Source organism: Bactrocera tryoni, chromosome 3 (assembly GCF_016617805.1).
Source record: "Bactrocera tryoni isolate S06 chromosome 3, CSIRO_BtryS06_freeze2, whole genome shotgun sequence".
NCBI classification, from domain to species: Eukaryota; Metazoa; Arthropoda; class Insecta; order Diptera; family Tephritidae; genus Bactrocera; species Bactrocera tryoni.
The window spans coordinates 15,395,616-15,423,374 of NC_052501.1; the positions used below are offsets into that span (position 1 = coordinate 15,395,616).

General features: G+C 33.2%; 1 protein-coding gene across 3 annotated transcripts in view; it reads right to left on the bottom strand.

The window, feature by feature from the left end:
- LOC120771560 (GTP-binding protein RAD) overlaps positions 1-27,485 on the bottom strand; it is a 159,965-nt gene extending 132,480 nt beyond the window's left edge. For all 3 annotated transcript variants that reach the window (XM_040099623.1, XM_040099624.1, XM_040099622.1), the window contains exon 1: positions 26,803-27,485. The gene's annotated coding sequence lies outside the window, so the exon portion shown is untranslated. The remainder of the gene's footprint in view (positions 1-26,802) is intronic.
- Between the last annotated feature and the right edge of the window lie 274 nt (positions 27,486-27,759).

Here is a 27,759-nt window from a genome sequence, read left to right on the forward strand (position 1 = left end):
TTTTTTCATTTGAGCATAAAATAAAAAACTTATTTATTTAATTAAAATTATTTAAAAAAAATAATCAATAATTAATTTTCAAATTTTTATAATAAGTTCTTTTCTTTTATTCTCAAATAAAAAATGCCAAAAAATATTATATATATTTTTGTTTAATAATAGAGCATTTTTATACTCTCGCAACAATGTTGCTAAGGAGAGTATTATAGTTTTGTTCACATAACGGTTGTTTGTAAGTCCTAAAACTAAAAGAGTCAGATATAGGGTTATATATACCAAAGTGATCAGGGTGACGAGTAGAGTCAAAATCCGGATGTCTGTCTGTCCGTCCGTCCGTCTGTCCGTCCGTGCAAGCTGTAACTTGAGTAAAAATTGAGATATCATGATGAAACTTGGTACACGTCTTCCTTGGCTCTATAAGAAGATTAAGTTCGAAGATGGGCAAAATCGGCCCACTGCCACGCCCACAAAATGGCGGAAACCGAAAACCTATAAAGTCTCATAACTAAGCCATAAAAAAAGATATTAAAGTGAAATTTGGCACAAAGGATCGCATTAGGGAGGGGCATATTTGGACGTAATTTTTTTGGAAAAGTGGGCGTGGCCCCGCCCCCTACTAAGTTTTTTGTACGTATCTCGGAAACTACTACAGCTATGTCAACCAAACTCTACAGAGTCGTTTTCTTCAGGCATTTCCATATACAGCTCAAAAATGGAAGAAATCGGATATTAACCACGCCCACCTCCCATACAAAGGTTATGTTGAAAATCACTAAAAGTGCGTTAACCGACTAACAAAAAACGTCAGAAACACTAAATTTTACGGAAGAAATTGCAGAAGGAAGCTGCACCCAGGCTTTTTTTAAAAATTGAAAATGGGCGCGGCCTCGCCTACTTATGGACCAAAAACCATATCTCAGGAACTACTAAACCGATTTGAACGAAATTTGGTATATAATATTTTCTTAACACCCTGATGACATGTACGAAATATGGGTGAAATCGGTTCACAACCACGCCTTCTTCCAATATAACGCTATTTTGAATTCCATGTGATGCCTTCTCTGTATAATATATAGTACATTAGGAACCAATGATGATAGCGGAATAAAACTTTACAAAAATACGGTATTTGAAAAATATGTAAATGACGTATAATGAAATCTCGATTATCACTTTATCATGCGAGAGTATAAAATGTTCGGTGACACCCGAACTTAGCCCTTCCTTACTTGTTTAATTAAAATTAATTATTTAATATTTCAATTAATTAAAGCATTTTACTATTTTTTTGTTATTTAATTAAATAAATAAATTTTGCATTATATTTTATCATTAAAATTAATTAATTTTTTATTATTTTAATTAAATAAAATATTTTATTATACTTTTTTAAATTTTCTAATTAAATAAACAAGTTCTTTATTTTGATTTTTCTCTAAAAACAATTTTATCGTTTTATTAAATTCATTAAAATTATTAAAATTATAAAAAATAAAAAGTCTGTTTTGTTTAAGGACAGAATAAATAAGCTTTTTATTTTATTTTATAAAATTAATATTTATTTAATAACAAATTATTTAATTTTATTTCTGATTAATTATTATTTATTTCTTTTCATCAATAATTGTATTAGTAATATATTTGCCACGATCCCCCACTTTTTTATATAATGACTTGTTTTTAGGATGAAAAATAATGCATGAATTTTTTAAAAAATGTTTCTAAATGAATAAAAAGCTGTCGCGTTACCTCAAAAAAAAGATTCATTCAGAGATTTTGCATCACACCAATAATGCCGGAGCATTTCAAAATTAAGTGCGAGTTTTTTTCAAAAGTTTAAATATAAATCGCCTTGTCCTATATTTGTTGGCACTAATTCTACTCAGTGGGTATATGTGACTGTCATACAAATACGCGCTTCTAGGCTACTGAATACCGAAAAAAGTATAGAAAAGTATAGAAATGAAACATAAAAATATAATATGAAAAATATTTAAAAAAGTAATAAATACGTATTTGGAGAGGTTAAGTAATGAGCTCTTTCAGCGACCTGTTGTCTGAGTTATAAGAATAAATATGTTATACATATATAATATGATTATCAGCACATTTAAACAACTACAGCTAGTTCTTGACATTTTTCTGTCACATTCTGCCATGTCAAAAATATTTTAGATTTTTCCATTTTTTGCTGCGCTAATTTGCCTTGACGTCTACTGAAATAACAACATGGCAAAAACAAAGCGCGAAAACGGCCACGAAAAAAACAGCGTAAGCTCGCAAAAAAATATCGTGAAATAATATGAAATGAGCGAAAATTTCGTGAAATTGTGAAAGAAGCAAATATATGATAAAAGCAGACATGTGATAAAAAAATATAAATAAAATAAATTTAATGAAAAAATCGATTAAAAAAAATTGTGTGAGCGAAAATAACAACAAAAATAAATTTCATTGATTATTCACCTCGAAAATATTTCAAATGTTTTTGCGAAAAAATATATACAAAAGTTAAATTATAAAAAATTAGTGAAAAAGTGACAAACATTTTTTTAACACTTAGATATATTTATCAACTGGCATCATTGGCTAATGCGTAGATAACTCAATCCGGACTGATGAGTAAAATTTATTGAAATTTGTTGAAGTATGTGGGAGTATATGTAGCTGGCGCGTGGAAATCCCAACCCATAAACATTTGTCATTTAATGTATAATTTATATATTAGGGTGCTTCAAAACAAAACAAAATAAAACAGCTAGGGGCTAATGTGCGAATATTTTAAAACAAGTAGACATATTTGAGTGGTCAAGAGTTAAAAATAATATAAATAAATTTGCATTTTTTGGGGATTTTCTGGGAATTTTCCTATTTATTTGATTCATAAATGATTAATAAATGTATTTTCTTTTACTTCTCATATATTCTTTTTTCTTCAACAACTCTCTGCACTCAAAATATCACCCTTTACTCAAGCAAAACATTCGCTTGAGTTATTTTTAGTCTACACTCTTTTATTATTCTGCTTCCTATGCCTCTTCTACTACCTTCCATAACTTGCCACTGCGCCGGCGACTACTTCCTTGCTCCGCTTATATTTTAAATTCATTCTCTGCTTTATTTTTATTTGCCATAAAAATACGTAAACAAATGTTACCCTTCTCACAGGGCGATGCAAATAAAATGCTTGAGAGCTTTAGCGCATTTTCGGGCATCGTTGAGTGAGTGAGTGGCTCTGTATTTTAATATTCATAAGTAAGTAGAATACTTCAGCATATTTGCTTGCTTTTTATTGCACAATTGAGACTTTATTAAGTAGACATATGCTGTTTCTGTTTCTTTTGGCTTTATTAGCTTAAACACAATTAATTTTTTTTTCATAATATATCGCATTTGCTTTGACCTCTTCTTAGTGCCACTTTTGCAGTCTTTCCTGCTGGTTAAAAACTCTTAGCGAATTTTTATTAAAAATGCGTGGTGTTCTGACGAAAAAACAATAATTTGAGCAATCTTTCGCTAAACTTTAAGAATCCAGCTTTGTTTTGAAACTTGTGGTTAAGCATTTTCAATCACTTGATCAGAAAAAAATTAAGATTTAAGATGACGTATTTGAATTTTTAATACGGTAGCTCTATGTTTCCTTTATAAGTAAGGATTAGGAATAAATAAAGTTGGCTAAGCACGAATTCAATTTTCGCTAAGTTACTGTGTATATAAACTTGCTTGCTACAGAAATCGCTTTCTTTCGTGAATTTATTTCTCGAAGAAACATTTTTTAATAAATAAATAAAACTAACGTACATTTACAAAATTTAATGCATTATAATAATTCGTTAATAATTTTAAGCAATTTTAAATTTCCTTGATACAGTGCCAATCTTCAGGATGCTCTCCAAAAGAGTTGACTGGCGGGGAAAAAGATTTCTATATTCGAAAGTATTTAAAATACAAACATTGTAAACTCATGTAATCATCGAAGGACTAGTAAAACTTTTAGATTTTCGACAAAATTTAGACTACAAAAAATACAAGTTTTTTATGTAAAACTTTGGCTTCAAAGTGGCTCAAAAACTCGAAATCGCTAAATATAACAAAAAATTCCTTCGTTAATTTTTTTAAGTGTAATGTAGTCGCGTTAAAATTTCAAATAGATCAATCTGGCCATTTCGGACAAAGTTTCTTCATCGACTCTGAAAACAGCGTTTAGTGTAGGACTTCACATAAGTGAGGAAAGTTCTCTAAGCGCCATTCATTTAGGAGTGGCCAGAAATGATTCTCTTACATATGGTTCAAGCAGCTCACGACTTCCGCTATTAGACCAAGTATCCCCTGGGTAGCCCAAAAAGCAGCCGTTTGAAGGCGAGCTAAAGTGAGGTGAAATATCCCTCTCGAGGATTGTGCGGTAGGCTTGGGACAGTCTCGGCTAAGCCAACTATTATGGGATAAGCCTCCTCAACAACGCATATAACGTCTTATCGAGGGTATTGTGTGAAAGACTGAAGCCAACAAACTGATTGGACCTTATCAGCGTGGCTTTACACCTGGAAAATTAACAACTCATCAGATATTCACCATGTGACAAATCTTTGAAAATATCCTAGAAGAGAGAATCGACACACACCACCTCTTTGTCAATTTTAAAGCTGCTTTTGATTGCACGAAAAGGAACTGCCTTTATGCCGCTATGTCTGAATTTGGCAAACCCCCAAATAATAATACTAATAATACTAAACCGAGCCGTTCGATGCCTAACGAGATTTCAGACAAGGCGACCCTCTATCGTGAGACTTCCTCAAACGGCTGCTGAAAAAAATAATTCAAGCTGCCGAGCTGAATGAGAGGACACAATCTTTTATGAGAGTGCCTCAACATCCCCGCCAATAGTTCGACTTTTTCCATACTGGACAAGGAAGCCAATCAAATGGGTTTCGTAGTGAACAAGAGCCAGACGAAATATCTCCTGTCTCCAAACAAACAATCGTCGCACTCGGGACTTGGCTCCCACGTCGTAGATAATTTCGTCTATCTTGAAACCAGTATCAACACCAACAACAATGTCATCCTCGCAATCCAACGCAGAATAACTCTTGTCTACTGGTGCTACTTAGGACTGAGCAGGCAATTGAGAAGTAAGGCAATCTCTCGACGAACATTATTAACGTCCTGTTGATATCTCAGGGGTAGAATTTTTATGTACATACATACCTTGCGCACTTTGGGTAATTTTAACTAAACCGTTATATGGGGAGTCGATTTGACCAAGTCATATAGCTGCCATACAAACTGAACGATCGGAATCAAATTCTTGTATGGAATACTTTCACATTTCACAATGAGATAACAATGTAATCTCCGAAGAAATTGTTCAGATTCAAATTGAATGATTGGAATCAAGGGCTTGTATGGAAAACTTTCGCATTTGACAGGATATATTCATGAAATTCGACACGGATTACTGCTTAAGATATTAATTTAATCTCGAAAAAAAATTGATCAGATTGGATTACTATAGGGTACAGCTTTCATACAAACTGCGCACATAGTTACTAAAAGAAATGCACCTGTGAAGGGTATATTACCTTGAAACCAAATTTTTTGGCAAAGCTTCAGAGATTTTCTAAAAAGTAAATTTGGAATTCCTGATTACTTAGAAATTTCTTTATAAGTTTTATTTTAAAACAAACAATTTTCACAAAAAAAGAACACAAAAAACGAAAAAAAAAATTAATTAAAAATATTAATAATATATTTTTAGTTTTGTATAATAATTTTTAATACTTTTTTGTTGAAAAAATTAGAACTGATTATGTTTAACTGAGTTCTTTTAGTTCTTTTTTTATAATTCTTTTTTAATTCTTTTTTAATAAAGAAACCCTACTTATATCTGATTATTTTGATAGTACTTTTTGTAAAAAATTGTTAACCTGGAAAAAAATGTATATATTTCTGTAAGTTCCCAATTGGCCTAGTACCCCACCGAAACAGACTAGTCCACTCTCGAGCAATCCACTCACATACTTATTGAGACATAAAATGAAATAAATGCATGTAATAAAAGATAATTTGCTAATTTGGCTGCATTATTAATGTGGAAGACTTTGTCAAGTATATTAACTTAAGGGCGACTAATGATAGAACAACAACACGAAAGAGAGAAGGAAAAAATAAAATACATAATAAATTGGTGACAAAAAAGTTTGAGGGCTTTCCTAAAGACAAGGTGGAAAGCAAATTGAATGGCAATTGGGGGAAATTACTGCAAATATATACAAATAGATTTCATATACGAATAGTATATATATAAATGTATGTTTATGTGTGTAAATGCATAACAGCGTGGAAGTGTTTGTACATACAGTGAACGTGTTTGTAGGCAGTAAATGTAGCGCTGATATGACTTTAATTTAGTCACTAACAAGAATATTAGCAAGAGTTACTGAAGGGCCCATTAGCGCACGGCATAGCATAACATAGCATAGCATAGCCAAAGATAGCAGACATTGACACAAGGTAAGGAGCGGGAGTTAAAAGGTGCGGCAGCCCAATGCGGCGTGTACATAACAGAAACTGAAGGAATTGTGACAGGAGTTGAACGCGAATTACGCAAACAAAGTCAAAGTGGAAGGGTGATTTCAAACGAAAACTTAGTCTACGTAGTCGTCAGCATAACGGTAGCCAAATCAAACTGAAGGCCACCGTTGGGAAAACATAGAGAAGGGTGCGCGCAGTGAAAGTGAAATTAAAATTTACCAAATTTTTAGTTAACAATGAAGGGCTTATTTTAAGAAGGCAGCGGCTGCTGATAAATAATAACTAAGAAGTCGGCAGCGAAGGAAGCATTGACTTTCTTTGTGTTAGAGTTTGCTGCTTAACTTTTCATAAGAAAATATTATTTATATTTGGCTGATTAAATATGCAAAGCGCTTATGAGCTAAATAGAGAGAATAAACAGCAATTTCGGTGGAGGCAAGTATTTGCATAGCAAAATTATTTATTCAATGAGGTGTTAATAATCAGCTATTTTTAGTTGCCATCGGGTGGATTATGATGAATTCTAAAATTTATGAAATTTTTGCTTTTCAATATGCCTAAGATAAAGTGTGAAAGTAACTGCCTTTACATACTAGTCGTAGTTGTACAGAAGACCAAAAGATAAAATTAACAATTTAAAAACATTGGAAATATGCTGGCTGATGTCTTGGAGAGATCCTTCTGTAGTAATATTGAAATTTACCGTATCAGGCTATTCCGCAATATATAGTTTAAGAGGGAGTGAGGGAGAAGGAAAGAACCCTTGTGCTTAAACTATTAGCTAATATCGGGAAGTCGAAGAAGTCTTTTCGTATTTTGTCAATTGATATCGTTGCAGACGTATACTTCTAGTGCCAAAAATCTACATATCCTTGTCTATTTCTCATATATGACAATTTTAAATTTCTTTTGATTTTTTCACTTACCAGTATACAAATAATGTAGCATTAATATATCAGGATAAAACTTCGCACGTATAGCGTACTTAAAGTATGTCATCTTGTGAACAAAAATTGTCCAAATTAAACCAAAACTGTTGAAGCCCCTAGGTACCGAATATGTGGACCCCACTATCTACAGTTGACTTTTTACCGCAAATATCAGGCAATGTTTGCGATATGTAATCGAAATTCAGACAGGATACTTTCGTGATAATAATATGTCTGTCTGTTAATAATGGGTTGAATCATACAAATTCTTCCTTTAATCCCGATATACCGAATATAAATATTTTTACCGCATATATTGGCCAATATGTTAGATATCTTAGTAAAATTGATTGAACGAATTTTATAACGGTGTATAAATATTTGTGCCTAAAAAAGATAAAATCGAGCGAAAACTTGACATAGCGCCGATGTAACTAATAACAGGATAGTCGAACATCCGGCTGACGTTACTTCATATGAATGACAGTTGTAAGTGAGGGAACTTAATGAAACCTTAGGAGCATTTTTTTAAGCCTGAGGTAAGTTAGTTGTATGTACGCAGGATTAAAATATAAAAAATCGAGCCGAGAGGTGGACTCCTATGTACAACTTATAATAAATTTTGATATTCAAACTAGTTTTGTGCCGAATATTTCGGTCAGTGAGTATGATTTATACATAAAATTATCTCAAGTTATGTTCACGACTGTACCTGAGCCATATCAATATTAATGAAATCAGCCCGTCCCTTTTTCTGTCCCCTATGCAGCCAATATAATGAGTTTCGTCTATCCATCTGTCGTAAACCGTTCAGATTTGTCAAAATGGGTGATATTTTAATGAGAATAAATGGACACTTTTTTTGTTATATGCCTCATATCTCTGATCAAATGAATTGCTATTCTCTGGTTGACATTACCTTCTCAATATATTAAATGTAACGTCTCGTTTGTATTTATATCACATATCACACATATCTCATTTGAAGGGATTTTCGATATAATTTGACTGACGCCAACTAAAACAAAGTACTACAACTAAATCTAAGTTTCAATATTAGTCAAAAGATACCAAATTATATTTGTAATTTATTCACAATTTCAACGATTAATGCCTGTTTAAGGGTTTATTTTACTATGTCAAAAAAGGGGTGAGCTTGTTATTAAATTTGCTAAACTTTACCAGTTGGCAGGAAATTCATGTTATCAATACAAAACAAACAGTTATTATATAATCAAGTCCTAAAGCCAGTTTGGGCCTACAGAGCCCAATTATGGGTTTGCTCAATTCAAAGCTGTATTGCCAGCATTCAGCACTTTCAAAATAAGGTACTAAGGACTTCAGTTAATGCTCTTTGGTAAGTTAGATCTGCTGACCTGCATCTTGATTTAGGCGTGAATTCAGTGGCAAATGAAATCTTAAAAATTGCAAATTCTCACGAACTGAGGCTAAGACAGCACGCTAATGAAGAGGTTTCCATATTCATCGAAACTGCTATGCGAGAAACTCGTTTGAAACACAAGAAGCCTTCCGATCTAGTAAGAGAATAGTAGCAGCAAATGTATTTCCTAACATTAAGCACTTAAGTATTTTTCCTAATTAATTAGAATATAATTGTTTGTTAGCATTTTATCTTAATATACTAGGTAAAATTGTAAAATAATAAAAACAAGAAAGGAAGGGCTAAGTTCGGGTGTCACCGAACATTTTATACTCTCGCATGATAAAGTGATAATCGAGATTTCATTATACGTCATTTACATATTTTTCAAATACCGTATTTTTGTAAAGTTTTATTCCGCTATCATCATTGGTTCCTAATGTCTATACTCGTATTATACAGAGAAGGCATGTCATCAGGGTGTTAAGAAAATATTATATACCGAATTTCATTGAAATCGGTCTAGTAGTTCCTGAGATTTGGTTTTTGGTCCATAAGTGGGCGGCGCCACGCCCATTTTCAATTTAAAAAAAAAGCCTGGGTGCAGCTTCGTTCTGCAATTTCTTCCGTAAAATTTAGTGTTTCTGACGTTTTTTGTTAGTCCGTTAACGCAGTTTTAGTAATTTTCAACATAACCTTTGTATGGGAGGTGGGCGTGGTTATTATCCGATTTTTTTGAACTGTATATGGAAAATGCCTGAAGGAAACGACTCTGTAGAGTTTGGTTGACATAGCTATAGTAGTTTCCGAGGTATATACAAAAAACTTAGTAGGGGGCGGGGCCACGCCCACTTTTCCAAAAAAATTATGTCCAAATATGCCCCTCCCTAATGCGATCCCTTGTGCCAAATTTCACTTTAATATCTTTATTTATGGCTTAGTTATGACACTTTATAGGTTTTCGGTTTCCGCCATTTTGTGGGCGTGGCAGTAAGCCGATTTTTCCCATCTTCGAAGTTAACCTTCTTATGGAGCCAAGGAATACGTGTACCAAGTTTCTTCATGATATATCAATTTTTACTCAAGTTACAGCTTGCACGGACGGACGGACGGACAGACGGACGGACGGACAGACAGACATCCGGATTTCGACTCTACTCGTCACCCTGATCACTTTGGTATACATAACCCTATATCTGACTCTTTTAGTTTTAGGACTTACAAACAACCGTTATGTGAACAAAACTATAATACTCTCCTTAGCAACATTGTTGCGAGAGTTTAAAAATTTTAAATATAAAGTTTTGCCAGCACTTGAATAAATTTCGCCGGCATTGATTTCTGCAAGTTGCAAGAGTATGATATATGTGGTTTCAATCGAACTTAGCCCTTCACTTGTTCAAATTGGCTTTAGTGATAACTCGAAGACAAATCATTCGATCGTGAACGATTTGTGAAAATTTTTCCTCCTGTTCTGTATATAATTTTTTCGATCGATTGGCAGGCCAAAAACGACCAAAATTTTGGCTAAAATTCAACACTTTTTTGAACGCTACCATAACAACGAATTTTAATTTTTTTTATCGGATTTGGTTTATATGTAGACTATTTTATAGTTAAAATTAGATATTTTTTGGTTTAATCTATGGAGCAGACTGGAATCACTGTGGTAATTGGAGAACCTTATTTTTAGAAACGTCTGAGATCTCATTTAACTCAAGAAATATTTAATTTTTATTTTTTAATTTCATTATGTCTTTTAGAAACATAATTTTATTTTAATTTTTCAAAAATCGAGGTTTTTTTAGACTGATACACGAGGTGTGCATTTTAAGAGAAAAAATTAAAATTTAATTCTTGAAAGTGTTTGACCAATCAAATTGTGATTAATATTGAACTCCGAAGCTCCGTTAAAAAGTGTAATCATATTAGCACCACCTTTTTTAGCTAGTACATTTTGAAGACTTCTCACCAGTTTTAAGTTTTCTGAATGTAGAAGAAAATAGAAAAAATAGATTTGAATCGGACCGAGTAAAGCTTAGGCAAACATATGTGGGCACGTGCAACTAATCATGTATACTATTTAAATAAAGGATCCAGTTTGATTCTGGTTACAGGTTAACATAAGAGCGTTTTTTTCCAAAATAGTGGCTGCTGACGGCAATCAGCAACACTTCAGCAGTAAAATTATTATATTAGGCGAGCAGCTGATATCTTGTTTTTCTGTACCTCAAGTTCTCTGCTTTTTTTTTACGTTTAGTACTAAAGTGGTCAAATTAGCTTCAGTTTTATTTCTGGATAGATGTTAACCCTACTCCAAAAAATATTTTGAAATTATAACGAGAATATTTGGTGAATATGTTTTTGATATTTATTAATTTTTTGATGAATGGCAACCTGTCAATAGTATGTATGTGAATATATATTGAACATTTTTGGTAAACTCTTCGTAGTATGTTTTATAGTTTGCATTTAATATTATGTTTAATCTTTAGCTGTAAATGGCAACCCCATTAAAAAATGTGACAAATATTTTCCAAGTACTTTGCGTTTGTTAGCTAATTTATGTTGTAACGGGGTTTTCAATAAGAGTGCTACAAAGTTTTTTTTTTTTTAAATAAAACGAAAGCGGTTTGGGATATCAATGAAATTCTTTATTTCTGTGAAAGCACATTCGATGTCATTATGTAAGGAACCCGATTTCACAGCCGCGCAGAAGTACAAACGCTGAACTAAATTTTCGACTGTTTTCAACCATAAATCGGCTTTGCTGCAAAAATACTATACAGTTAAAATTTAAAGGGTTGCCACATTTTATAAAATTATTTTTTGCATGTTTACAAAATTATTTCTAATTTATGATAAATTTAGATATTTTCCTATTTTGCTGAAAAAATACTACATAATTACAATTAAAAAGGTTGCCAAGCGTTATAAATTTGTTTTTGCATGTTTAGAAATTTATTTCTAGTTTATATCGTATTTGGATATTTTCTGGCTTTGCCGAAAAATACTACACAACTTAAAAAATTTTACAGGGTTGCCACTTTTTTTATTTGCATTTTTATAAAATTATTTCTAATTTATATTGTAGTTACATAACTTCTTGCTTTGTTGGAAAAAAACTATGCAATTGCAATTTAAAAGGTTGCCACATTTTAAAAAAATATTAGTGTATTTTTATAAAATTATTTATAATTTATATTTTTTTCTTACTATTTTCCTGCTTTGCTAAAAAACTTCTATACGTTTAACATTTTAAGGGATGCCACATAGTATAAAATTATTTTTTTCATATTTATAAAACTATTTCTAATTTACATTGCATTTACATACATTCTGGCTTTGTTGAAAAAATACTATACATTTACAATTTTAAGGGTTGCCACGTTTTATATTTTTTTTTGCATTTTTGTAAAATTATTTCCATTTCTATCAATTTTCAGTTAGTTGAATACAAAGGTTCATTTAATTGCGTCGTTTGTTCGAAAAAAGTGAAAGGGAAATGCTGAAAAAGAAGAAGCATTCAATCAGTTTTACTTTTTTAGATCGAAAACATGACAGGAAATTAACAAAGTTTCGTCCATTCAAGTGCACAGAATGCAGCTTCTAACTCTTGATTTTTTAGCGACATGAATATATATAAAATTTAAAGGGTTGTCACATTATATATACATATATATATATATGTATTAGTATATATTTATACTAATATACTGTATATAGTACATATAATCCGAGACACAGCTCAAATGTCACTTCATAACTTCTGAGCGCCAATGCTGTTGCAACGAAAAGCAAATGCTTAACAAGCCAAAGTCTGCTGTAAAATACATATGTGTAAATATGTATTTATAGGGCACACATGTTAATACTTGATTTTGTTATTGTTGTAGCACACAAAAGTTCGCCTGAGTGCCGCTGCGCTTGCAGCAACGTGCAACATTCTCATGGCTGTGTGCGGAATAAACGCACACCGGAGACAAAAGACCGCCTCAGCTGTTGTTGGCGAAGTGAATTATGCCACACAATGACGAGAGTATGAAAATAATGCCGGCACACAATGGAACCACGGAATATGCTTAGCCATAACTTTTCGTCTGAGCGGAAAAAACTAAGAAAAAGGAAGAAAAAAAATTCAAAAAATTCTGCAACAACTTTTGGAAACTTTTACGTGCCTGTGCATATGCTGTGGCACGTACCAATACATATATACATATTTACCAACATACAAGTGCCGTTATGTGAGATTGCTTTGCGTGTGCTTGTCGTTCGTGGCATTTGTTTAGGTGCCAAAAAGGGCAAGGCATGCATGTCTTTTCGAAAAACACGACACAAAGTCGCTACAAGCAATAATAACGGTAACAGAGCCAACAATAATAACAAAAGTGCAACAACAAGCATATGCACTTGCGGCAGTATAGTTTTACCGTTATTGTCACAGCGTTGCAGCTACCAGCGTCCTTGCCATTGACAGTGCGTATGCCTTGAATGTGTGTGTGTGAATAAACTCGCATGCCCGGCGCCAGACTGGCGCTGTCATTCGAAGCCAACAAAAGCAACAAAGCGCACGCACTCACTGCCGGCCAAATATGGCTTTGCATGGGAAATTGCAACAACTTTAACTATTGTTGTTGTTGTACTCTGCTCCTGATTTGCATAGTCACTCGTCTGTGCTCCACTGACGTAGAAGCATTTTTAATCATAATTCAATTAAAATTTTCGAGCCAGTCAGTTGCAGCGTTGTTGGCGCATGCGTAACGCTATGCAATCGCCGCCTAAGTTTTTGTTGTTGTTGCACACATTTGACTGCTCCTAATCTAGTTTGCAAGTCTAATTTGCTCTTATCGGAAGGTAGCTGCTGCGCTGGCTTTTGAAATTTCGCATTAATTGAACGTTTTTCGACGAAATTTAACGGTTAATTAATTCAATTTATATTTTGCATTAGTTTCATGTAGCCACGTGATGCATGCGAGCACCCTTTGATGTGCAAAATGATTTGCAATGAAAGTCATTGAAGCGGCATAAAGTGAATATGCTGAATGTTTTAAACTGATTTTTTGAAGGCTTTGGCATTTTCACATTTAGTTTCGATATTAGATGAAATTTTAATAAAGTTATCTTTAATAATTTGCATCTGATAAAAAGTTTGGTTTACTCAATTTAAGAGAAAAATTCTGAAAATTCTTCGTTCAACTTATGGTTAATACAAACGGCCTACTGAGCGTACTATCAGCTGAAAGTAAACATGAAGACCGCGGGTAGTCGATTCGGCGACGTTCGCAGCAACTCAGACTGACTTACGCACTCAACGACTTGACGCATTTTACGTCGAAATCTTAAATTGAAAGTTCGACCCAAACGATATCGCTTCGCTCTAAGGGCTCCTGAAAAGTTCCAAGAAGATCCGACATTTTCGAGCCAAATTTTGTTCAGCGATGAAGCCCATTTTTTGGCTCAATGGGTAAGTGAAGAAGAAAAATTGTCACATTTGGGACGAATAGCAATCTGAAGAGATTCAAGAGCTGCCATTTCATCCAGAAATTATAGCGGTTTAGTGTGTTTTGTAGGCCCATGGAATCAACGGTCCGACATTTGGTTTCAACAAGGCGGCGCCACTGCCCAACAACACATCAATTGTTGAGTTTATTGAAAGAACCCTTCGATGAGCAGATAATTTCACGTTTTGGGCCGTTCTATTGACCACCAAGATCGTGTGATATCACATCGTTGGACTTTTTTCTGTGCGGATATATAAAAGCGGACAATCCCGCTTCGATTCCGGCCTTGAAGTAAAACATCACGCGTGTCATTCGCCAGTTACCATTCAAAATGCTCGAACGAGTCAGCGAAAATTGAACTCAACGGATGGACAATATAAGTCGTTTGAGAGAAATGATCTTCAAAAAATAAATGCCAAAAAACGTTCTTTCGAATTACTATATAATAGACATTCTTCATTCAATTTGAAGTTTCTGTGCTTTTTCTTTAAGAGAATTGGGAACATCGAAATTTATATTCTTTTATTTTTAGGACTTTAAAGTCTTAGGTGAGGTTAGGCCGTAGAGCTGATCCTGGTTCCAAAGGAAGGTGATTCAGGATTACGCTTAACAGCTGCAAACACTGATTGCTAGTGTCTACCAAAACTCCTAGACATAGATCACCAGACTTTCATTGGACGACGAAGCGCTTAAAGCCTTTCAGAAATTTGTAAAGCCAGCTAACATCAATCCTAGCAAGTTCATCAGATTTACCGAAATTGTTTCTACCGAGATGTTTCAACCTCAGTCTGGTAGCCGCTTTACAGTAAAGAAGAAAATGTTGAGATGATTCCACTCTCGGCTTTTCCTATACAGCGATAAGATAGGACTATTGGACAGTGCCCAGTTAGAATGGTTGCCATGGCAGCGAGATAAACTTTGCTAAGAGCAAGAAGTTCAGCGGACCTCTTGCGTTCCACTTTAAACCAGCAGAGTCTCACAGTCACAAAAGTTTTGGTTTTTGACCAGCGATGGCCAAATTAATGATAGATCCATTGACTCTGATGGAACAGGGGTAAGGGTACACTCTCTATAGCAATCTCTACGGGTTTGCCGTTTTCATCGATTTCGCTATGACGGAGTACTGGGATATCGATAAAGTTGTCAAACCGTTCTGAAAAAATCTAGAGTATTGCTGATGTGATATCCAGTTTTTCTGCGTCTTATTTGCAATTGCCGCAGCACCTACCTTCTATGTCCATAGGATCTACTTGCAGAGTGGCATTGAGTGCCATATTTGATTTAGTTTTGAGTGCACCGCAGATTCAAATAACCCTAAAGTGTACTTTAAGCCAAAACAAATCGATTTGCTTTAAAAATCTACATCGACCTAACCTCTTAAGCATCTAGTCAACTTATAAATCGATGAATCTTTAGGGAAATGTGAAAACATTAAAGGCTTCAATGCGCCTCTCTTTTGTTTTGCTAATCTCTCTAAAGCCGCTACAGCGTTTCTTGTAGAAAGGGAACAAGGTGGGGAACATTTCGACTGCAATCTTTCCACTTTCAAAGCTAGAGTTTTGAAGATATCTAGCTCCAATTTGCTGAGAACACTTTTAACGTCATTCGCTATCGCGCTATGGAAGCTTATATTTCTGTTTTTGAAGAAAAGCTCTTCATATCGCGAAAGTGACTTTCCTACAAATTTATAATATTTTTGAAATTTTTGCTTTAGATAAAAATTGCGGACGCAATCGTATACAACGTATAGGAACTTTTGTTTATGCGTGTCATAGCAACAATTTATTAGTTGGTTAGTTGATTTCAACATCATAAAAAAATTCTCGAAATTCAGTGATTTTTCGGAGGGTCTTACTGAGACGAATAGGTTTTATAGCGTGCAAAAGATGGCTGGAATTTACTCAATATTAGTTCGAAAAGAATCCCTATGTGATATATATAATATACTTTACTTGAATTGTATATATCTGACGATGTGCCACAAAGAGTTACCGCTCTTTTAGTACCTCTTTAAATTGCTAATGCTGAAGAAACACTATATTTCTCCCTATTTTTTTACGTTATGCCAAACTATCAACATGATTCATTTAGCTACATTCGTCCGTTATGCGAACTATTCCCTCAGTTTGACTAACCGATCTGAAATTTTACAGTTCATTCGTCGGAACCGTTGATATCGGAGCACTGCAGCATATAGCTGCCATATGCTTGTATGTATAACTTGTAAATTTGAAGATATGCATACTCATCTGCGCGAAATATTGTTGTAGCGTTGCCTTTCTAGAATCTCCGAAAAAATTTTTACAGATCGGACTACTATAACAAGCCATAGCCATACAGATCAACAAATCATGATGTGCTTTTATGCTATAAAATATGCATCTGTAAGTGTATTAGATCTTCGTTGTAATTGAAGCTAACGTTTTATTTAGGTTGGGTTATGTTAGGTTAAGAGGGCGAACCTAACAGGTATCTCAACGGATCGGCGCTGCAGGTCCGTTTTTTCTTGTTTTAATTAAAATTTATTTTATTCAGTTTATTTTATACTAAATTTAATATTTTCTTATTAATATTTTATTTTATTTTAATTATTATTATTTTATTTAATTTTATTTTTATTTTATATTTTAATTTTATTTTAATTTTTCTTTAATTTATTTTGATTTTTAAGTTCGATTCAGTTTTATTAAATTTTGTTTAATTATTACTTATTTAAATTTTTAATTTTTTATAATTAATAATTATAGTTAGTTTCTTTAATTATAATTTTTATTTATAATTAATTAGATTAATTTTATGTTACTAGTAACTTATTTAATTTTTCATTTTAATGCATAATTCTATTTTATTTACATTATGTTTGTAGCATTTATTTAATTTTTTTAAATTTTATTTTTATTTTTAATTTTATAGCTTATTTTCTGTAAGAAACGTACCATAGCGTCTTGAAAAATGCTACACTGTGCCAATCACAATAAATCTCTGACAATATTGTTGGCCACCACTGCGTTGCGGTCGCATAATATCAAAATTTCGCATTTTGCTGGACAAATATTTCAATTTTATTGCCATCAATGACCACTAATATAATAAATTGCATTTGCTATGCAATAAAGTGCTGCTCTTTTGTAAAACTATTGCATTAGAGTATAAAGTAAGCGCTTCTGTCATAAACACATACATATATACACATTGCTATATATTCTTGGGTGTGTTTGTCAGCACATTTAACGGAGCTTCAATTTTAGTTTTTCCTTTTCACATTTCCACATCTCGTCCATTTCATTGTATTCATTTATCTTGCAACTGGTCATTGACATTTTGTTGCACATTCTTGGGCGTCCGGCGCCAAGTAGCTGCAAGCGCACCATTCTTCGCATTGCAGCATTGCAATTGGCAGTGGCATTCTGCAGATCTAACTAGCAGTTATTTTCACCAAATATTTGCCAAAAATGTGGAAAAGAGCGGAGCCTTGGAGTAGTGGTTGAGTGAACGGACGCTCTCAAGTGAAATATTTCGGAAATTTTCTGTGCAAATATGGCCTTCAAACGCATCGAAATGAAAATATACAGGGAGCAGAGAGTGAGGCAAATTTATGTGGAAAATTATAAATATTTTTAATTTATTAAAAAAAAATTTTGTAAATATGGTATGTTTATAATTTTGCATGGATTGAGAAAAGATTATAAAAATTAAAAATAAAATTTTATAGCATACATTTCAGCGCGCTGTACAATATTCTATTTTATACAACAAAGACTAAGCTGTGCATGTTTCTAAAAATGTCTATTAAATGATAATAGAACTTCCCAGAAAACATATCATAGCACATGCTTTGAAAGGCCTCGTAGCACAATTTCACAATTTTCACCTGCGCCTACCTCACACCCACATCCCAAGATGTGTCATCCATATAACAAACAACACTTTCACCTTCTCCCAACACACCTACACACACTCAGACTTAACTATAAACATGCCTATCTATTTTTTGTGTGTTTATAAATAAATCTATGCCTCAGAAATGGCCTACTTTGCCGCAGCGCATCTCCGAGTAGTTGCAACTATGAATCAAAAGCCATAACGGCATTGTGTTGCATGGTGTGTAGGCGATTTTGTGCATTTATCACAGAAGAAATTCTTGAAAGCCTCGGCATTCCACTTTGCTGCATAGATAACTATGAGTAGTGTTATGAGTAATAATGCGTTTGCACAAACAATAACAACAACGTTGAGAAATGTGCACTCATTGGAATTTGTTGTGCAGCGCGTTGACTGCTGTGTTAGAGGCCAAGTTAGCATATTTGGCAGAAAAGAAAGAGTATATTTGTATGTAAAATTAAATTTGTTGAATTTCAAGTGATTTATGGCGAAATATTTTTTTTTTTGAATGTAAATTGTTTTGAATTTTTTTCATTGTCGTGAAATATTTTAAGAATTATATAGAATGTTTTTTAAATTCATGAATAAATTTAATTGAAATGCTGACGTTGACAAAAAGAAAAAAAATAATAAAATAATGTAAACAATTTATATGTACGCATTGCTTCGGATGAAGATAGTTTTTCTCAGTTTTCAAATGATTTTTGTTATTATAAAATATTTTTAAAGTTATTTTGGGATATTTTTTGAAAGATATTTATCAATGATTTGACTTCAGAAGTAAAGAAGGGAGCAAATAAGTTTAATTAATATAGAAAAAATGAACAGGAACGGCTTCATATATGAACTTTGAGTATGGGCCTTAGATAAAATATATTTTAGACGAGTTTCGATCTGTTTTGGCTTTGTATATCGAGCATAAGATTATTCTCATAAGGGAAATTTGTCAACAATAATCGATACAAATGAAGAAGATTAACTTTTATTGGTACTAACCTCATTAAAGTTATTTGAACAACCTAGCGTATGAGTAACATTTTTTGTTTATTGCGCCCTGGAATAAACAAAAAATGTTAACTGCTTTAGAGGCTTAAAAAAATTGATTTTTTGAGGATTTTTTTTGGAAGGGAAAAAAATAATTGATTAATGCGAAATTTCTAGGGCTTATAGTTATATATTTAAACATCATTCACAAATTTTTTGTATACGAAATCTCTGATATTCTGCCTCTGGGAAGCAATTGCCTTTGCCGAACGGCGGGCAGGATGCAGGTCGCAATTTCTATCGGAAACAAAACATTCAAACAGATTCATATTTTTTTATAATAATTTATTTTCTCGCTAAACTAAAAAAATTGTAAAGAAAGTGTAAAATTTAAAAAAAAAAAAATGAAAAATTGAAAAAAAGTGGTTTTTGACCAAAAATAAATATGTTGTTTAAAAATATGTTCAAACTTGACTCTTTAGTTAAAATAGACGATAATTTAATGCCAAAGGTAATAAAATTAGACCCAATTCCATACGATATTTAGTTTTTTCTCTATCCTGCCCGCCAATTAAAAAAAATCGTAAAAGTGAAAAACCGAGAAATCGCGCGTCAAAGTTTTCGCTTTCTGTCCAAACGCTAATACATCTGTTAGAGGCTCGGTCACTATTTCCCTTCTAGCTTCGAAAATATTTCGAATTCCCATCTATAACTTTGGGGACTTATTCTTAGATTATTTTTAAATAGATTTAAGCAAAAAAAAAAATCGATTTTTTGAAGCTTCTAAAGCAGGCTCCCCGCTTAAGTCTCTGTGACCTGTGCCTCAAAGATTGAGTGTTTTATTGGAGATTTGTATATTGAATATGAGATTTTTCCAAACACTGAAACTTGTCGAAAATAATCAATACAAATGAAGAAGAGTAATTTTTATTAGCACAAAACTTAGTAAAGATATTAATGCCCCATGGCGTATGAGTAACTTTCTTTAAAATTTAAGTCTCTGTAATCTCTGTTTATAAATATAAGTTTTATAGGAAACTTCTTACAGAATTACAAACATATTTGGATTTTCAGTACTAAGAAGTGGAAGAAGAGCGACGTATACTGAAGCCTCGAAGCAGCTAAAATCGATTGAAAAGTTATATAGATATAAGCAGCGATTTATTTTTCAATAGAAGGCGTCGAAATTAGCAATCGAACTGTCCTCTTAAAGAGTCAAGATTATATCGGCGTTAGGCTATATAAAAGCAGTTTCGACCAAGATGGCAGGTTACGCATATTTTAATGGCAAGGATTTTTCTATTATAGAGAGAGGCAGAGATCTGGTGAACATTAACGCTACTCTAAATATGAAAAGTAGTAAACTATTTCCTATATCATCTTCTACTATCCAATGAGAAGCTTTTACAGTCTGAACAAAATATGTTAAGTTTGTCACGAAGCTTAGCCACATACGTCGGTGTAACCTCCTGTTTGTTCATATGTACCTGAGTCCCTCAGTAAACAAGATATCGATCTGAAATTTTGCACACGTTCTTTTCTCTCCAAGAAGCTGCTCATTGTTCGAAATCGCTGATATCGCACCACTATAGCATATAGCTGCCATACAAATTGCACGATAAAAATCAAGTTCTTGTATAAAAAAACGTGTTATATGACAAGCTAGTTTAACCAAATTCGGCACTAATTATTATAAAATTCAGCGCTATACGTGCCTAAAATGTTTTTCGGATCGGAGCACTTTAGCACATAGCTGTCATACAAACTGATCGAACAAAATGAAGTTCTTGTATGAAAAACTTTTTTATTTTACAAGTCATCTTTACGAAACATCACATAAATTATTGTATAAGTCAAAGCTACAATCTCCGATGAATTTGTTTAAAGCGAACCACTATAGCATATAGTTTCCATATAAATTGAACGCTCGAAATTGATCGCTTGTATGGCAAACTTTTTCATTTGACGAGATATTCGCATGAAATTTCGAGTATAATATTTGCCAAAGCATTGATATAACCTGCAAAGATATTGTGCAGATCGGAGCATTAAAGCATATAGCTGTCATACAGAAAAGAAAAATTTTTTCTTGTATTGTCCATAAAAGGTTAAATTTTTCAGTGCGAATTTACTACTTGAAATAACCTTTAAGCTTATTCCCCGCTCTATTACCACACTACAGTCAATAAAATACTACTAAATACCTTTACAGCCATTTGGCACCCCAGCAAAGTCTCGATGTGCTTAATTATTCGTGAAGATGTTTGAAATGCAGTCGAGTGGAAATTGAGCAAAAATAATATTTTCGGAAATTAGTGAATTCTTTGCATTCCACTTAGAGCATGCATAAAGACAACAATAAAAATCTCTGCTGAAGCCACAAGTTAGCACAAGGAAGAGTCATCACCAAGGCGATGCGACAGACAACACTTGAATGCCGCACTATTCGCCGAAAACGCCACCGCAGAAGCTTGAGAAGTCACTGAACGCAAACAAAAGCAAGGCAAACTGAAAGTGAAGTGGCCGTACGCCACGCAGATAAAAGCGAATATTGCAATTAACGTGCTTAATGAATTGGAACACTGGCGCTTATGTATGTGTGTGTGTTGTACATACACAGGCACACGCATATAACAGAATTGGTGGGGCCACAAACCTTTTATGACGGCAACATGCCTGCCTTTGGTGTTACAATAAAAGCTGCGTAGTGCTTTGTTATTGTTTTTGTAAGTTTTTTGTTGCCACACACAGTTATTGTTATTCATTTGTTGTTATTGCGTCGCTTGACAGACTGCCGAAGCCACAAAAAGTTGTTGACTAACAACATAATTATCCTCGCACACGAAAGCCATTGAGTTATTTTATACATTCTTACAGCTTATGGAACTCGTGTGACACCCTTTAATTGTGTTTTTCTAGCTTGTTTATTTTCACATGTGCGTGCTAATTGCTTGCGGTTCAACCACATTTATGTGCGCAGCGCCGACTTGTGGCTCTGGCGCAATGAACTTTTCGGAGCAAAAATGAAAATGAATAAAAATAATAAAAAAGAGGACAGTGAAACTTTTACAATAGTAAGAATATTTGTAGTTTATGGTAATATTGTATTTGCGGTTGTGCGCTGCGTATACGTAATGTGTGTTTTCATATGGCTTTGTTTTGTGTAGTCTGCTTTTGAGCGCAACCCAGCGCGTTGAGCAGTGAATATGTATGAAAATGTGAAAATATGTCTGCAAGTATGTATAGTAGTATGTTGTATGTGTGCGTGTGTGAAACCAATTGTTGCATGCGCTCCAATTTTGAGTTCAATTCGTTCAACTCACATACAAGTGTGCATATGTATTTGTGGTGAAGCTTTGCCTGCATATTCAAACTTGCTTGATTATAACCAAATACAACAATGCCAATTCGAAACTATTTTGCATTGAAATTCTGCATTTATGGCTAATTGAAAGCTGTGTTGAAGCCCGTTAGAATATTTGTTGGCAGTTAAACTGTATTCTCAGTGTTTATAATTCCAATGGAGTGATTCGTGTATGTAAAACACATAAACATGAGTCTTGTGCATAATTAAACAAAGAAAGATAGCTCCTAGCTGATTGATTTAATTTTAAAATGAGGTAAATACAACACATGTTTGATAAAATTTTTGGAAAATCACAAATTTCTCTCAAATAATTTCTAAATTAATGCAAGTATAGGTAGGCCAGAGACGAACGCAGTTAAACAGAAATATTTTTGATTTGCAATAAATTTTTGTTTCGAGTAAATTTCAAGAAAGAAAAGGAAAGGAGTTCTTTTCTATCCGTTTGTTTGTAACAACTAAATTTTTATTTTATTTTTTTTGAAATAACACAAAATTCTACAAATTTGTTTACACCAAGCTATATATCGGTACCTAATTGCAACATAACGTAACAGCACTTTTCATTAGTTTAAAGGCGAAGAAAAAAGGCTATAATAGAAACCACTCATATTGAAACAAAATTTGAGTTTTGGTTATAAGATGGTTATATGTTGGTTATTTATTGGTTATATACCGGTTATATCTGACAGTGCAAGCTCTATATGTTATGCTACATATATGTAGTGAATCATAAGCAATGAAAGTCTCAATTTCGATTTTTTTTGATGAAACGTGTTTTTGCTTTTGGTTGACGATATGGTCTTGAAAAACTATGATTTACACAAGCTGGCAAAAAATTTTGTTTTATGTGCACTAAAACTATGCCTTTTGAACATATTTTCATATAACATATTATTGGAACTACAGAAAAATGTAAAACATCATCAAAGTTGGATAATATGAGAGTCTCGAAGCTCAATAAGGCAACTAAACCCTTACATCATTTTTTTTGAAGATATTAAAAAGGCTTTGCTTAAAAAAAATTAAAAAAAAAACAAAACAAATTAAATAATCCTCAAATGTACCTCTTCCTCTTGGTATTACCATAATCCTAAATTTTTGTGCTTACTATCTATCGATTGTTTTCTGCTGTGGAGCAGTGTATCAAAAAAGACGTGGACGAGATGATCTCAAGTAACAATTTAAACTGTGTACATCCGCTTTATGGAAGATTTTGCGAAATTTTCTTGGTCTTTGGGCTTTCAATGTTCAACCCGTGAGTTGAACCCGAAAACCATTAAGCACGTCGCTCGTTCTATGAATGAGCCAAAATTGAGACGGCCACGGATTCTGATTTTTATTAGAAATTTTCATTCAGCGTTTAAGCTACTTTTAAATATCTTATTTGTTATTTTTATTTTATCTTTATAAAGTCACTTTTTGTTAATACTCAAAACTTAATGTGTGCTTTGGGCTGCTCTATGGACTAAGTGAAACATTGGTCCATTTTTTTTAATTTACTATTATATTTCAATGATTTTTTCGTGCTTGAATAGGAGAATGTTGATTTGAACGATCTCTGGTTTCAACAAGACGACGCTACTGTGTGGCAGCCAACGAAAAAAAACAATTTATTGAAACAACTTATTGGTGAGAGCATTATATCGCGTCGTGGGACTGTGGCGTGACCTCCAAGATAGTGTAATTTAAGACCACTGGACTATTTTATGTATAGTTATTTGAAATCGCTTGTCCACATAGATAAGCTGGAAACATATTGACACCTAGGAAAAGAATATTCGGCGCATTATTGTTGAATTACGGCTCAATTGCTGCGAAAAGTGCCAGAAAATTAGGCCTCTCGGCTGGAATTTTTTCGAAACTATCACGGCGCTCATTTGCTCGAAATCATTTTCAAGACATAATATAAGATAAAACATAAAATTATTATTTATTTTATATTGAAAACCACATGTCTAACAAAACACTCTTGACACATCTTTTCTTAATTATTTTGTGTAAATTTAAAATTTTGTTTTAATTTCTTTTATTTTCCATGTTTTTCAAAATCAAATACTTAAAATTTGTAAAACCCAGAAGAAGTAATCATATGACTGATTTACTGTGTGTCAGCCATATTTGTTTAAGTTTCCGTAAGTATTATACATATATTAATATTCGTACAGATATATTTGCTTCATAAATAATTGTTTCTTAGTTTCAGAATAGTGATGAAAGACTTTCAAAACTCGAAATCCTTGAAAAGAAAGATTTATCCAATAAGATTGTATTAAATCTGTATTTATCTCCTTAGTCGAAATTTATTTTTTTTAGGTTTGCATGGCTGTCAGTGCCAAATGTCACATTAAAACAATAATTAGTGTTTAGTATACGATTGTATACAGAGAATTTCTATTAAATTTCGTATGCGTAATCAAGTTTCTGGTGCCGAATCTTTAAGAATGTCAGAAAAGGACTTTGCCTTTTGTTTTTGATTGGTAAAAATTATTCAAAGAGGGGTGAGAACGCCTTAAAATCGAACCACGTCGAGGAGTGCCAACAGCATCAACTGGTGATCAACACGTCAATAAAATTAGAAAATTGGTGCTTGAGGATCGACGACTAAGACTAAGATCTTACTGTCGACGTTGGAATATCAGAAAGATCAGTGAAAAGCATTTTGAAAGATCATTTGGTGAAAGAACGATTGGCTCTTCCAAAATCTCAAAATTTTTCCAAATACAACGACGCGTTAACGTTTGTGAAACAATGCTTTTCGAATTCCAGAATTTCATGATACGTATAAAAGCCCCAGAACAGCTCATCAATCGGTCATATATTTGGTAAATATGAGCCGAAGCCGAAGAAGGCCAAAATTGAAAATTATGTTGACAGTTTTCTTCGATTATGGAGATGCGATTGTCCAAACAGTCAACAAAGAGTAATATTTATGTGTTATGTGTCGCTTACATGAAGCTGTTCGAAAAAAAGAAGCTGGAAGTATGAGTTTTAGCGAAGTTTTCAACCAGCACCGCCGTATTCGCATGATTTAGCTTCGTGTGACTTCTGGCTGTTTAGCAAACTCAAATGACCGCTCAGATGAAATCGTTTTGAGTCAATTGAAGACATTAAACGTGAATCGCTACCAGAATTGAAGGCTTTTCCGGAGATTGACTTTAACAACTGTTTCGAGGATTGAAAAAAACAGTGGCACAAGTGCATTTGCGACAAAGGGGATAACTTTGAAAGACCGACATAGATTTTGAAAAATAAATTAGGTATGAATTTTCAAATTATGAACAAAGTCTTACTATTTTTTGATCATAGTGATATATTTGAATTTTGAATCATTTACAGATTATAATTAATAATGGCGTTTTAAATAAGCTCGAATTTTGTAGGCGAATATGTCGACTTTGAAGATTAACTTAAAAAAACAGGGAAATTTAGTTTATTTACTTGTGACTCAATCTGTGTTAAAAAAATGGTTTGCTTCAATAGTCTGAAAAAAATTTGTTGTTTTCGTATAGCGTAATACTTTAAAGTATAGTTTCACAATTTTTGTTGAATAGGATATAAAGTAGAGATACCAGTCAATTACATTTTAATGACAAAAACACACTTTGGGGCTTAATATTGCCTACCAACTGACGATAACTGTTGCGAAACAGATTTTTGATAATTTTTATTTCTTAGTTTCATGGTTTTGAAACGTTGATTTAAAGGCAATGTTTTCATAAATTTGCTTGTAATGAAATAGCAGTTAAAAATATTTATTTTATTTTCGAATATTCACAGTTATCGTGTCTAAATAATAATATTTTTCAAAAGATTCTGAAGTCTTTTATATTTTATTTTTAGATAGATTTTATTTTTGTTATAATGTTTAAAGTAAATATTAAAACAAATATTGTGTATTATTATTTCTCAATACATTTCTTTTATACTCAGAAAAAACGTGTTGAAAACAACCGATTTTTTGATCTTTTATTGAATTTAAAAATGACAAACTTTTATGATATTCTTGCAGCAATTTTGTAAAGCGCTTTTCATTGCTGCAATTTATTGCCGTTTAGTAACGGCGCTTAATTATTTTTTGTTGGCCACAGTGTGCCATTAGTGCACTGTATTTTACGCCACAGAGGTACTTTTGCAATTCTTTGTCGAATCTCTACTAAAAAATAATCAATTTCAATTACAGGGTTGCCACATTATTCTTTAATGCTGCAGCAAACAAACACTTACTTTTCGAATCACGTACACGCAGCTGCGAGTGCTCACGATTTTACGCGCAAAATTGAAAAAAAATTAAATTTGAAATGCTTGCCACCTTCCACAACAACAACAAAAACTGGTTTTTGGCGTTGTTTTGTATATTTTTTTTTCAACTATTTAGCGGTGTATTTGCCGGTGTGTGTTCTTGCCACTAAATTCACTGCACATAAACCACAATCGCGGCGCCGGCGAATGCGCTTTCCAGCGACCAAACTCACGTTCGCAAAATATAAACCGTTAACGGCCAAAACAAACGTCCGTTGAGTGCCGTGCAATTTCCGCTTACCGTTACAATGTTTCAATAATCGTTTTTGCGTGCTCGTCTGCCTGATGTTGTTGCTTTTCTAGTGCGTGAATTTTCTATTTTACTTTTCCTTTATTATTTTTCGCTTAAATTTGTGAAATTATTGCTTCGAAAATAGACACCGGTGCTCTAATTTTTTGTTGCTGTTGTTGTATTTTTTTTTTTTAATTTTTTTTTACGCCTTGCCTTGCTCAATATTCACATATTATATTTAGAATAACGCTTATACATGTGCGCACACACACATTCATATATTTAGACACTCTGCGGCAATTTGCCTTTTCACCAAAAAAAAAAAATATAATTATATTTTTATATTTGCCGTTAGCTTCGATCGTCGTCTGCACGCGTTGTGTGTCGGCTATGAACTGAATTTTCCGAAATGAATGTTCCGCTAGTTGAAAGCAGCTACTTGTGGTCTTTTCCTCCTGCTGTCGGTCGTCGACGCGCTGCCGCAGTCGCTGTTGCAGCTGGCTTTGTGAATGCCAGCAGCAGCGACGCATAGCCGGCATTTTGGTTTTGTATGAGTATGTGTGTACCTTTTGGCTCGGAATTTGTGCACTCGACTGCAATGACGCCATCAAAAATCAAATCCCGCAAATGCATTCCCATTGGAGGCGCGC